This window comes from Haliotis rubra, unplaced genomic scaffold, assembly GCF_003918875.1.
Source record: "Haliotis rubra isolate DU_JTF1 unplaced genomic scaffold, ASM391887v1 Scf54, whole genome shotgun sequence".
In the NCBI taxonomy this organism is placed as follows: domain Eukaryota; kingdom Metazoa; phylum Mollusca; class Gastropoda; order Lepetellida; family Haliotidae; genus Haliotis; species Haliotis rubra.
The window spans coordinates 2,619,751-2,633,535 of record NW_025767235.1 but is presented as its reverse complement, the minus strand read 5'-3'; the positions used below and the strand labels follow the sequence as shown (position 1 = coordinate 2,633,535).

General features: G+C 42.9%; 1 protein-coding gene across 4 annotated transcripts in view; it reads left to right on the top strand.

Annotated features, from left to right (window-relative positions):
* Positions 1–13,785, top strand: part of LOC124253401 (major facilitator superfamily domain-containing protein 12-like) — a 43,421-nt gene that overhangs the window by 1,796 nt on the left and 27,840 nt on the right. For 2 of the 4 annotated variants that reach the window (XM_046687162.1, XM_046687159.1), the window contains exon 1: positions 1,646–1,781. The exons of the other annotated variants lie outside the window; for them this stretch is intronic. The gene's annotated coding sequence lies outside the window, so the exon portion shown is untranslated. Of the gene's footprint in view, positions 1–1,645; positions 1,782–13,785 lie in introns of those variants that run through there. 4 annotated transcript variants of the gene reach the window in all.

Sequence of the window (13,785 nt, the reverse complement as noted above, 5' to 3'; positions counted from 1 at the left end):
GTTTCGGGTATAGATATTATTACCAGATAAACTGATTCTATTTTAGTCGTAATGCAGGCCTATGGAGGTGACAGTTTACTGTGCTGATACGAGTTGGAGAGTCTTGGCACATATCCCATGTACATATAGTTGTAACTATCTGTGCAGCTTAATGCTTCGCTGGGAATATACCTTGTGAGATTAAGTTTTGTATGAGCTCTGAATACATGTACTTCCTTGCTATATTTTCAGTCTGTGAAAAAGTAAATAGTAAAATTGGACTCGTTTTCAGTAAAATCATGCTTACAAAGGCTACAAACGATTCTGGCATGTACATTCAAGTATAGTTCTGGTGAGAGTGCATGTACAGCCAATAGCCGCTCAGGCGAAAACACACCATCTGGACAGATTGTTTTGTATACATCAATTTTCCTAATAAAGTAGTTCAGGGTACATCTAACCAACTTAATATTGTATAGCAATAGGCTAACCATGACAACGGGTAAATTAAATAACGTCGTTAGTGATATGTGCAAGCGTTCTTACATTCATATCATGGAAAATTACATGACAAATATGACAAAACGAACCTTGTCAATTTCATTTTTAAAATTGGACTACTTGTAGTGTCAAAGATTGTTCATGCATAGCCTACACATAGATAATATTGTCTATCACTGGCATTTACATCTGGTCGGGCGGGGGGTGGGGGGTGGGGGTGTGGTATGATGAAAAGAATACAATACATGGCGATTTTTCAACCCGAGGAGGGAGTAGAAAAAAGAATCCTTTAAGAAGGGCAACAGCAATAGCATTTTAAGTAGAGTCATGTGTTTGGGAATTCCCAGCTCCAGCTCCTCTGTGATCAGGGCGGTGGGGTAGCCTAGTGGTTAAAGCGTTGGCTCGTCACGCCGAAGCCCGGGTTTGATTCCTCACATGGATACAGTGTGTGAAGCCCATTTCTGGTGTCCCCGCCGTGATATTGCTGGAATATTGCTAAAAGCGGCGTAAAACTAAACTCATTCAGCCAATCACGTTTGGTAACATTATTAAATTGTTTGGTGTGGAAGCAGACCATGTGGACACTTTCATCTTCATGTAGCCATGTGTATATATACTGACAGACAATATTGTTTGTACATGTTTACAAGATATATTCTTCTCTCTGCATGTTTCCAATTTCCCCGAACATAATAAAAACTGGTCCATTTGTATTGGGTCTGTCAATGAATTTGTATACACTCGAATTTCAGTCCCCGCTTCCAAGTGAGTACATACTAACTTGGAAGCGGGGACTGAAATTTGAGTGTATACAAATTCAAGCTGCATTCGAGAAAACTGGAAAGTTTGCAGTAACACAGCCATCTTATCCTAGCGCGTACTGGTCAAGCTGGGTGAACAGAGCCATATTTCTTGCCATGGAACGTGTTTGAACTTATTTAGAAACTCTCAGGACTAAAGCTGCTGAAAACATTATTCTATCCCTTTATTTGTTCCGTTTCAAGTAAATACCTTAGCCTACAAATGTATTTACGATATCAGCGCATATCATTTGATTATCTCGGTAGACGAGAATTACATGACAGACGTCTGCTTGACAGATAGGCTTTGTTGACGTTAGCACGGTATCACGTGACAAGTCACATGACTTACCATATGACTTTGTTGTGGGAATCCGCCCCGTGACTGAAGGCTTGGTGTAATTTTAGTCATAAGAATGCACGTGACAGGTACACATGGCCACTGTGTTTGACAGGGTATTACGATATTCACTATCCTCACTATGTGAATCCTAATTTCACGTAAGTACGGACGGCTTATATGTGCAACATCTTGCTACAATCGTAAAACTGACATGTCTGCTTCTTGTTGTCTAACTGGTTTTTGTTTACATCTGCTATATTCAGTCAGGATGAGGAAATGCGATCGATATCCTATTTACGAAAGATTGATTATGTTATTTTCTTTGTTTGTGTTTTTAAAACCTGCAGCGATTTTAAACTCGAGTCTACATGTACACTGTGATAGTGATAGACAATGTTTATAATTTCTCCAAGATTGACTCAATACTCCAACATATACCTCCGGTGTAAGTGTTTAAGTCTGTATGTGTTGATTTAATTACTGACATTGAAGCCTTGCCTCTGTGTGTAATTTTGACACATCTATTCTATCAATAGATGCTGGTATTATTACTTTTTGAAACTTGATATACTTTTAGTAAATTATTTTTTAAACAGCTTTTTGTTACTTTGTGTTGATCCCTTTCTATGATTTCAGTGAATTGATGACCTATTAGACTGACATGTGCACAATATATTAAACATCAAACATTTGTAGCAAGTTAGACATGTTTCACTTTCTGGTGACTGTACAGATGGTGTATTATGTTCAGGTACTCTGTAGTTGACAGACTGTAGAACCAAGCACAGGGGCGTGTCACGCTTAGAAACAGCGTTAGAAAGACATATAGGTATATAGACCCTACCCTAGTACTTTTTATATAGTACTAGGATAGGGTCCTATATACCTATAATTTCTAACACTGTTTCTAAGCATGACACGCCCCTGTGGAACCAAGCAAACGGTTTAATGTTTAGATACTTTATATGTGTAGTTGCCTGACTGTCAGGATAGTCCCTGTCCCGTGCCCCTTCTACCATGTACAGCTCATAGTACGTGGGAATAGCTTGGCAGCAGGAAGTTTCCGATCATGTTAGTACTAGTTCTCGTGGTTTTGATCTCAGTTTACAGTATGTCCCCGTCAAGTTCCTGGTTGAAATAGGCTAGATTGTCCAGTGATATAATATGCAGTGTCTAGGCTGCCGGCCAAGAATATCCTAGACCCAGTTTTTATTGAACAAACTGTAAATACCAACTTCTTGGTTTAGGCAGAGACCATATACCAATTGGTATATGGTCTCTGGTTTGGGGTATCTCTGTAAATTGATGCATGATTACTTTGGAGGCCTGATAAATTGACTATTTGAAGCTTGCACATTCACAGAAAATTCTGATATGTAGGCCTGTTTCAGCTGTTTCTGTGGAATAGAGATTTTTATACTTGTGTGACTTCTGTATGATAATAATGATTGAGTTGGCACTTTTGAAATCTGTTGTTATAACCATTAGTACATTGTGTATACTCAGGTTATAACGAAAACAAAATTCCCTGAGGAGCATTTCCTCCCTACCCTTTGGACTTCATGATTCATGTGCAAACAGTGCCCTGCTAGAAAATTACATTTAGTGGTCAAATGTAACACCCAGTGTGATACATGTTATATTGGGAATTACACTTTCTCAGGAAAGAACAGGTTCTAGTATATTTTGGGGTTGAGCCGATCCATGATTTGAACCCACACTGTCAGTCAGAGTGCGGCACCTAATTGCCTGCATACAAAGTCAGCAATCACAAGAATGGAAGTGTGTGATTACAGGGATTGTGATTTAGCGTTAAAGTAAGGGTGTCCTTGTCATGACACAAATGTAGAATGCTGGAGACTAGGGGTCCTTTGATTTATATCCTATAAGGACCAACCTTAGTTATGAGACTGAAAGTAAATGCAAACATACACAAATCATACGTTGAGTAGTTTTGATGGATTACAGGTAAACTACGAGTCAGAAGCAGTAACAAGGAAAGTGATTATTTACATTATCGTCAAAGGGAAGTTTTTGACAAGGTAGAGCAGGGTAGGGGCTGTGTATGGTGCCAGTCTTGGACAAGGTAGAGTGGGGTAGGGGCTGTGTAGGGTGCCAGTCTGGGACAAGGTAGAGCAGGGTAGGGGCTGTGTATGGTGCCAGTCTGGGACAAGGTAGAGTGGGGTAGGGGGCTGTGTTGGGTGCCAGTCTGGGACAAGGTAGAGTGGGGTAGGGGCTGTGTAGGGTGCCAGTCTGGGACAAGGTAGAGCGTGGGGTAGGGGCTGTGTAGGGTGCCAGTCTGGGACAAGGTAGAGCAGGGTAGGGGCTGTGTAGGGTGCCAGTCTGGGACAAGGTAGAGTGCAGGGTAGGGGCTGTGTAGGGTGCCAGTCTGGGACAAGGTAGCGTGGGGTAGGGGCTGTGTAGGGTGCCAGTCTGGGACAAGGTAGCGTGGGGTAGGGGCTGTGTAGGGTGCCAGTCTGGGACAAGGTAGCGTGGGGTAGGGGCTGTGTGTAGGGTGCCAGTCTGGGACAAGGTAGAGTGGGGTAGGGGCTGTGTAGGGTGCCAGTCACAACGGACAGTCTGGGACAAGGTAAGGGGGTAGGGGCTGTGTAGGGTGCCAGTCTGGGACAAGGTAGAGCAGGGGTAGGGGCTGTGTAGGGTGCCAGTCTGGGACAAGGTAGAGTGGGGTAGGGGCTGTGTAGGGTGCCAGTCTGGGACAAGGTAGAGTGGGGTAGGGGGCTGTGTGGGGTGCCAGTCTGGGACAAAAGGTAAGAGAGGTAGGGTAGGGACTGTGTAGGGTGCCAGTCTGGGACAAAGGTAGAAATGGGTAGGGGCTGTGTAGGGTGTCAGTCTGGGACAAGGTAGCGTGGGGTAGGGGCTGTGTAGGGTGCCAGTCTGGGACAAGGTAGAGTGGGGTAGGGGCTGTGTAGGGTGCCAGTCTGGGACAAGGTAGAGTGGGGTAGGGGCTGTGTTGGGTGCCAGTCTGGGACAAGGTAGAGTGGGGTAGGGGCTGTGTATGGTGCCAGTCTGGGACAAGGTAGAGTGGGGTAGGGGCTGTGTAGGGTGCCAGTCTGGGACAAAGTAGTAGCGTGGGGTAGGGGCTGTGACAAGGTAGCGTGGGTGCCAGTCTGGGACAAGGTAGAGGTGGGTGGGGAGCTGTGTATGGTGTCAGTCTGGGACAAGGTAGAGAAGCAGGGTAGGGGCTGTGTATGGGTGCCAGTCTGGGACAAAGGTAGAAGATAGGGGTAGGGGCTGTGGGGGTGCAGTCTGGGACAAGAGGTGTGTGGGTGTCAGAGTGGAGTGCAGGGCTGTGTGGGGTACTAGTCTGGGACAGGTGAAGTGCAGAGGTAGGGGCTATGTAGGGTGCCAGTCTGGGACAAAGGTAGAGTACAGAGTAGGGGCTGTGTAGGGTGCCAGTCTGGGACAAAGGTAGGAGTGCAATGAGGGGTAGGGGCTGTGTAGGGTGCCAGTCTGGGACAAGGTTTGAGCGTGGGGTAGGAGCTGTGTAGGGTGCCAGTCTGGGACAGAGTAGGGGGTAGGGGCTGTGTAGGGTGCCAGTCTGGGACAAAGGTAAGAGGAAGTGGGAGTAGGGGCTAGGTAGAGTCTGGGACAAAGGTGAAGTGGGGAGAGGGGGCTGTGTGCTGGGTGCCAGTCTGGGACAAGGTAGAAATGGGGTAGGGGCTGTGTATGGTGCCAGTCTGGGACAAAAGGGACAAGGTAGAGGCTGCTGTGTAGGGTGCCAGTCTGGGACAAGGTAGAATGGGAGCAGGGGGCTGTGTATGGTGCCAGTCTGGGACAAAAGGTAGGAAGTGGGGTAGGGGGCTGTGTAGGGTGCCAGTCTGGGACAAGAGTAGAGTGGGGTAGGGAGGCTGTGTATGGTGCCAGTCTGGGACAAAAGTAAATAAGTAGGGTAGGGGCTGTGTGTAGGTGCCAATCTAGGACAAAAGTAGAGTGGGGTAGGGGGCTGTGTATGGGTGCCAGTCTGGGACAAAGGTAGAAAGTGGGGTAGGGAGCTGTGTAGGGTGCCAGTCTGGGACAAAGGTGAGAGGGGGGTAGGGGCTGTGTAGGGTGCCAGTCTGGGACAAAGGTAGAGTGGGAGTAGGGGCTGTGTAGGAGGTGCCAGTCTGGGACAAAAGGTAGAAGTAGGAGTAGGGGGCTGTGTTGGGTGCCAGTCTGGGACAAGGTAGAAGTGGGGTAGGGGCTGTGTTGGGTGCCAGTCTGGGACAAAAAGGTAGAGATGGGAAGTGGGTGCCAGGGAGGCTGTGTAGGGTGCCAGTCTGGGACAAGCTAGTCGGGAGTAGACTGGGGTAGGGGACAAGGTAGGGGTAGGGGCTGTGTTGGGTGCCAGTCTGGGACAAGGTAGAGTGGGGTAGGGTCAGTCTGGGACAGGTAGACTGTGTGAGAGGTGCCAGTCTGGGACAAGGTTAGAGAGTGGGATGTAGGGTGCCAATGTTGAAGTGTGTGGAGTGGGGGTGTGGGTGCCAGTGGGACAGGTAGAATAAGGGGTAGGGGCTGTGTTAGGTGCCAGTCTACAGGACAAGAGTAGAATGGGGTAGGGGCTGTGTAGGGTGCCAGTCTGGGACAAGGTAGAGAGTGGGGTAGGGAGCTGTGTTGGGTGCCAGGTCTAGGACAAGAGTAGTAGAAGTAGGAGTAGAGGCTACTGTTGGGTGCCAGTCTGGGACAAAGGTAAGAGTGGGGTAGGGAGGCTGTGTAGGGTGCCAGTCTGGGACAAAATAGAAGTGCAAGGAGGTAGGGGGCTGTGTATGGTGCCAGTCTGGGACAACAATGCAAGAAGTGGGTAGGGAGTGTGTAGGGTGCCAGTCTGGGACAAAGGTAATGAGAGTGGGGTAGGGAGGCTGTGTTGGGTGCCAGTCTGGGACAAGGTAAGAGAGGAGGGGTGGGGCTGTGTAGGGTGCCAGTCTGGGACAAGGTAGAGCGATGGGGTAGGGGCTGTGTAGGGTGCCAGTCTGGGACAACGGTAGCAGTGGGGGTAGAGGCTGTGTAGGGTGCCAGTCTGGGACAAAAGGTAGAATGGGGTGGGGGCTGTGTGTAGGTGTCCAGTCTGGGACAAGGTAGAGCAGCAGGGTAGGGGCTGTGTAATGGGTGCCAGTCTGGGACAAGGTAGAATGGGGTGGGGGCTGTGTATGGTGTCAGTCTGGGACAACGTAGCGTGGGGTAGGGGCTGTGTAGGGTGCCAGTCTGGGACAAGGTAGAGCTGGGGTAGGGGCTGTGTTGGGTGCCAGTCTGGGACAAGGTAGAGCGGGGTAGGGGCTGTGTAGGGTGCCAGTCTGGGACAAGGTAGAGTGGGGTAGGGGCTGTGTAGGGTGCCAGTCTGGGACAAAGGTAGAACAAAGTGGAGTAGGGAGGCTGTGTTGGGTGCCAGTCTGGGACAAGGTAGAGAGGGGTAGGGGCTGTGTAGGGTGCCAGTCTGGGACAAGGTAGAATGGGATAGGGGCTGTGTTGGGTGCCAGTCTGGGACAAGGTAGAGTAGGGTAGGGGCTGTGTAGGGTGCCCGTCTGGGACAAGGTAGCGTGGGGTAGGGGCTGTGTAGGGTGTCAGTCTGGGACAACGTAGAGAGGGGTAGGGCATGTGTAGGGTGCCAGTATGGGACAAGGTAGAGTAGGGTATGGGTCAGTAGGGTGTCAATTCCCCCATTCCTGTCACACTAAGAGTTAAATCTAATAGCAGAAATTAAAACCTGAAATGCTGTCTATTTAAACTATGTTCGGTATACATTTGTATTTCAAGGAAAGTCCAATAAATTGATTTCGACTTAAGTACAAAATCTCAAAATGTGTTTGATCATGTTGATCATCTGTAACCAGTAAAAGTCAAACTAACTTTGCGACATTAACAAAGGACAACCAGACAGTGAAATCCTACTGTTACAACTGGACAGTCTAAGCAGTGATGCCAATGTCACCACATTATGACCCTTCTTGATCCTTATTACCTATATGTCCCACTCCTTGACTGTCAGGGACGGTGGGCTAGTCTAGTGGTTAAATCGTTGGCTCGTCACGCCGAAGACCCGGGTTCGAATCCCCACATGGGTACAATGTGTGAAGCCCATTTCTGGTGTCCCCCGCCGTGATGTTGTTGGAATATTGCTAAAAGCGGTGTAAAACCAAAACTCAGTCAGTCAGTCAGTCTTGACTGTCAGGTTTTAAGTGTGTGTCATACATGAAACCTCATCACTCACACTACTCAAATGTATACATAAATATCATCTCTACTTTTGTCAGAAATTGGTATCGTAACAAAACCCAAATGGAAATAATTTGAATGCCCTGAAAAAAGTACTTGATTTTAAATAATACCTGTGCCACAGGCTATGGGTTTCAGAATTGTGAATTTTTTTTATGAAATCACAGAATTCCTTTCAAAGGAAGACAGTTTGAACTAAAGTTTAAAGAACTGATAATTTGTCAACCTTATTTTTAAGACAACTCTTTTGAGATTTATGTAGGTAATTTGGTCAATAATGGTGACTAATGTATTGTTTACAGTAGGAAATTACACATTCAGTTCAGCAGTGAGAGAGTGCTGAGGTAAGGTTTATGATAATGATTTAATTACTGGTCCACTTAGGAATGGTCCACTTGACAACATTTCAGTGCAGCGGAACAGGATAATTAGCAGAAATTTCATACCCACTTCAGGTTTTATTGTTGGATACATATATAAATATTCAGAAGCTTACCGTGTTTCCTCAGTTTAAGGGAGTAACATCAGTTCTAGGCTGGGTAGTTTGGAAGCACAGATTTCTCCCAACTTGTTACATTCAATGACCGGCTAGACAGACACTCACTCCCCGAAATAAAGTTATCAGATTCAATAATACATGTTTCTAAAAATAAGTCCAAATGGATATACAGTAGAACACGGATATAACGAACTCCAAGGGACCAAGAAATTTAGTTAGCTATATCCGTTGTCCGTTATTCACATTTGACTGCCATCTTAGCCATCTACAGCCTGAATTATCTGAAGCTTGGTGTCAAAAGTGATAGCTTTACGTTTGCCTGCCATAGTGACGAGAGTGAACGAAGACCTGTATACCAGTCAAGCTTTTAAACACGACATGTTTGTTTTGTTAATTAATTAATGACCATCAAACAATGTTGATTCGCCACCAACAAGGTTGATGTATACCGCTAAGTGGCTGAGCTGACACTGAGTGAGTTCGCTAATCACGTTGTTAATTGGGTCTTGGGGGTAGTAAATCAGTTCGCTATAGCCGTTAATTCGCTACTCACAAGTTTGTTATTCACGTATAATTTTAATGATATTATAAAGGACTATTGACGGGACTTTTAAATTTTATAACTCACCAATTGAAGATATCACTGTTTAATAATTTGTCAATACACCCAGGGCTCAGTATATGTGTATAGAGATGTTGGGGTTTGTAAATACATGCTCATATTTTGTGTACCGGTATAACATTTTGCAATCAACAGACATCATAACATGTCATGTGTACATGTATCACACCTGCCTGTCTGTGTAATTACATAATGTGACTGAGACAGGTGAGGTGAGATTAAATTGGATTTAACTTCGTGCTTGAGAATATTTCGCTCATATGACGACGTGCATGCGTCTGTATGTGTATGTGCAGCTGCTTGTACTAGCCCAGACTTAAGCTGGTTTTATAGTGCTAGCTTACTGAGATACCATGCTGCAGTGAAGCATGAATACCCCACTCAGACACATTATACTGACTCCGAGCCGACCAGTCCTTGTTGTACCCATTAATGTCGAGCGCCAGGCAGGGACCAACAAGTACCATATTTTAACGACTTTTGGTATGACGCAGTCAGGGATCAAACCCGTGACCTTCCGCTCTCCGAGCGGATGCTCTAACCACTACACCACAGAGGCGGTCAAGACAGAGACAGAACTCGGGTGCACGAACCATAAATCAATACGTTTTGTTTATGGTGTACATGTATATAATACATATAGGTGTCAATAAAACAGACATCGAGTTTTGTCTGTGACAGAGGCATATCTATATCACAGTTAGAAATTCAGACAATGCTATAATGACGTTGCTTTTATGTATCAAACTGAGAAAGTGACTCGGTAAGAAGAATGTGTGGTGAATAGTCAAATGAAATTATATAAACAGTTAAATCAGTAATCTACAATCTACTGTCATAACATATAAAAAGCATGGTGTGTGTGTGTGTGTTCATCACATCTCAACTTTATAAGTTAAATTTTAATTTTTGATAATTTGTTACTGTAAATCCATACCGAAAGGTATCAGAATCTGCAATGTTTTACGTTGCATGTGACCTTTAAGCAGCCTTTTACGCGGCAAACTGAAGTTTGAGAGTGTGAACATTCCAGCTCGCCACCAACACCAATTTCAGAGTTGTCAAACTGTTGTCGAGAAATAGGATCAGTCTCTATTCTCGCCAACCTTTCAATCAAACTTTCGGTGCTGTTAAAGATCATATACTCTAGGGGGGTACAAATACATAAATCACTAACTGGCATCGCTATAAATGAAACCCCATCATTAAAACTACTCACTTCGATCTTTAATCAACTTAAATCGACCTTTTGGACAACAGTGCGCAATTCTCACCCGTGAACGAAATTTCAACCAATCAGAGCGGCGCGTCTCTGTGACGTCATATGAGGAATAGATATGAGGGCTGATGCAGAATTCATCTACATTTCAGAGGGTAAATTATCTTGTTTACAGGTTTGTATAAACCTGAAATCGTGACAACTGTTGTGAAAAATGAAAGCTATATGTTCTCACAATCTACTGTCATTTAATTTTGTCTCCTGCTTTGCCTAGTTTCCGAGTTACAACTTGTTTTCATAGACGATTCTGTCAAAATCGCTTGGTGTCGTTGTATAATGACTGATCCAAATTGATCCCATTTCTGTGTTTTTTTACCTCGATATTTAATCATGTCATGTAAAACTATGACGTCTATTACGTATGATATTAAAAATTGACATTTGATTTATTTGAATCGGTAAACTAAACAACCCTATTTTGCCATTGCTAAAAGAATCTGAAATTTTTCTTAGGTACATTGTAAATAGGTACATACAGTTTGAGCACACAGAAAATGCTTATATTTATTTCTTATGCAACAATGAAGTTCTGTTTGTATTCTCAAAACAGTTTCGACCCATAAGTTTTCACATGCAATTAAAACATATGCAATTGTACTCCCTCGTTGTAACCAATGAATGGTTTATTCTCATGAAGATCACGCAATAGTGACAGAGAAAAATACAAATGTACAGATTTGTTTCATGGGAGCATACGTCGTCCGGTTTTCACATAGTTGCTTAATTTGAACAATAGTGCTTTATGTGTACAAGACATAAGGGATATAAATTTATCTAATGATGGATAATTACAATAATAGTTTGGTAGGAATGAATTTCTTACATTACTTAAACATGGACAATATAACATGAAGTGAAGTTCATCTCCTATTGTGTTCTTACACAATGTACATAATCTTTCTTCTTTAATAATATTATACCATCTACCTGTTTCTATTGAAGGTTTATGGTTACAAGTTATAATATAGGTAAGCCAAATGCGTACATTTAATGGGAGGTGTAATAGATAACTTTCAAGGTAACCCGTGTTAGGTGGTATAAACCTACACATGTTATTTGTCGTCATTCACTTGATGGTCAGTTAATGAATTTATAACAGGTATAATTAGTGGTAACACCACTTAGATTACCCGACAAAGGTTCCCATTTGGCATTTCTTTTGTCTGGAGTAAATATTCAACATTATAAACATCGATCAAAGGATTAACTGATAACACGCTGATTGATTAATTACTTTTGTCTTACACAGCGGATTTGTCAAAATGTAGTGTTTATGTATGTAGATTTACTAATCTATTCTGAATACACTCTTTCGTGTCTGTGTCTACGTAAAAACAACGTCCTCCCTTCAAAGGATTAACCGCCAATACAGTGATTGATTGCTCATTATTGGCTAACTAAATTACCATTTATAAAGAATGGCGGACATTATGCAATCAGTTGCCAGGTGTGCTATCCTGGGTGACCAATGAGACTATACACCAATGTGACATACCTGAAACTAGTGAAACGATATATCACTTTTTCCTATACTAGACTGTTAAAAGACACATTACTTGGAACAGCTGCAGATGAATGGCATATCACTTGTTTTTGTGGATATTAATGGATACATTCCTCGAACAAGGTAATAGCCTGACATTGTTCCTATAAATTTAATCTGTTTTAATTTTAATATTTGCATTTTGTTTTTATTCATTTGTCGTAGCATTCAACAGAATCGTTGTTTTCGCCGTGAAGGGTAATGAGACATACACTAGGGCGTGTGTGCAAATTATGATTCACATTGGCAAACTATAAACTGTCTAGATATTACAGTCCTGTTATAAATGCACTATAAGTATCAGCAGATCGTCTGCTTTTCATTTAGTTTCAAAATGCATACAAGTATGATAATAAACTAATTAGGATTATAAGACCAAATATAAAGACGCATGGACTAGTATCTACATACTGGTGAGTGCACGCTAACCACGTGAATGTAGCAAGAAATTTATCGGCGCAGTATTGTCACTTCGACCCCCACCTCGCTTCCGTGGAAGAAATCGTTATGTTATAAGTTGTGTCATGCAAAATGCTTTTGGTTATGATTCAAATACATATTTAACTACGAGTAGAAAGTAGTTTTGATTTTCTAACTTGATGAAAACAAACCATAATCTCATTAATTTTAACAGACTTTATCCCGTGAGTTTACGATTTTCAAAATTGGCGGCGCCCTGTCGCGAACATCCACCAGTCTGAGTATAAATGCTATTTAGGTTTGTTTTCACCGAGTTACAAAATCAAAACTACTTTCTACTGGTAGTAAAATATGTATTTGATTGATGTCCAATAGGATTTTGCATGACATAGCGTATAACATAACAATTTCTCTCGTGGAAGCGAGGTGGCTGTCAATATAATACTACTTACAGTATTATTGTTACCTCGACCACAACCTCGCTTCTGAGGCAGAAATCGTTATGTTACAAGTTGTGTCATGGAAAATCTTTATGGTCATCAATCATATACATATTTGACTACGACTAGTAAGTAGTTTTGATTCTTTAACTTCCGTGAAGCGATCCACAACGCTCGCTTCACACTCACAAACATAACCCATTTTTGCACGAACTGCGGGGTCCTGTGGAAATCTGTGCATGGCGACACCATCGCCCGACCTCTAGGAGCAATTGACGACAACGCAACTGATTTGGCATGTCTTCGTTGATGTCGAGAAATCATCAAAATGACGAGCTTGCTACATGCTTTCTATACAACTAACTGAAAATCCTTCCTCATATGACGTCACTGCAGTGCTCTGGTACTAATTAACCACAAGTTTTTAAAGAATGAAATTGGTGTTCCGCATAAGACTGATCACAAATCTTTCATATGTAAAAGTTAAGAGAGTAAAAAAAACCAAAGTTTATTTGTTCTTTAAACTCGAGTTGTTCAGAAACAAACAATCGCAGTCAACGAAATTGTCACGTGACCACACAGATAGAGACATGATGCTGAAATGACACAAAAGTTTGACAACATGTGTTTGACGTGTGAAAACATGAGTTTGACAACTTTTAAAATTTCAACAGCATGTGTTGTCAAACTTTAGTTTGCCATGTGAAGGCGGCTTTAGACCTTGCTTGACTCACGGAAAGCTGAGAGTCATCACACTCGTTGAAAGAAGTACTTTGCTCAATATTATTTTGATAATGTTGGGTGAGTAATAAATAAAATCCTGTGTAATGCCATGTTTATTGAAACTTGTGAATGGTATTGGTTAGTGATGTTCAGATGATCGAAAATAATCGAAAATTGATCAAAAGAAGGATTAAAAATGATTATCGATTGTAAAAAACATATTTTCGATTAATCGGAATTTGGTTGTTTTGGTATAACACCCTTGAATGAAGTTAACTAACCATCAATTTGACGAATATTCACGAACAAACATGCTCAACAGCGTAAAGCTGTGCACATTGTAAAATTTTAACCACTTTTATTGTTTAATTACAATTCCAGTGTCTTTCTTGCATGCATGCATTTCATTGCATGACAGCATTAGTTATA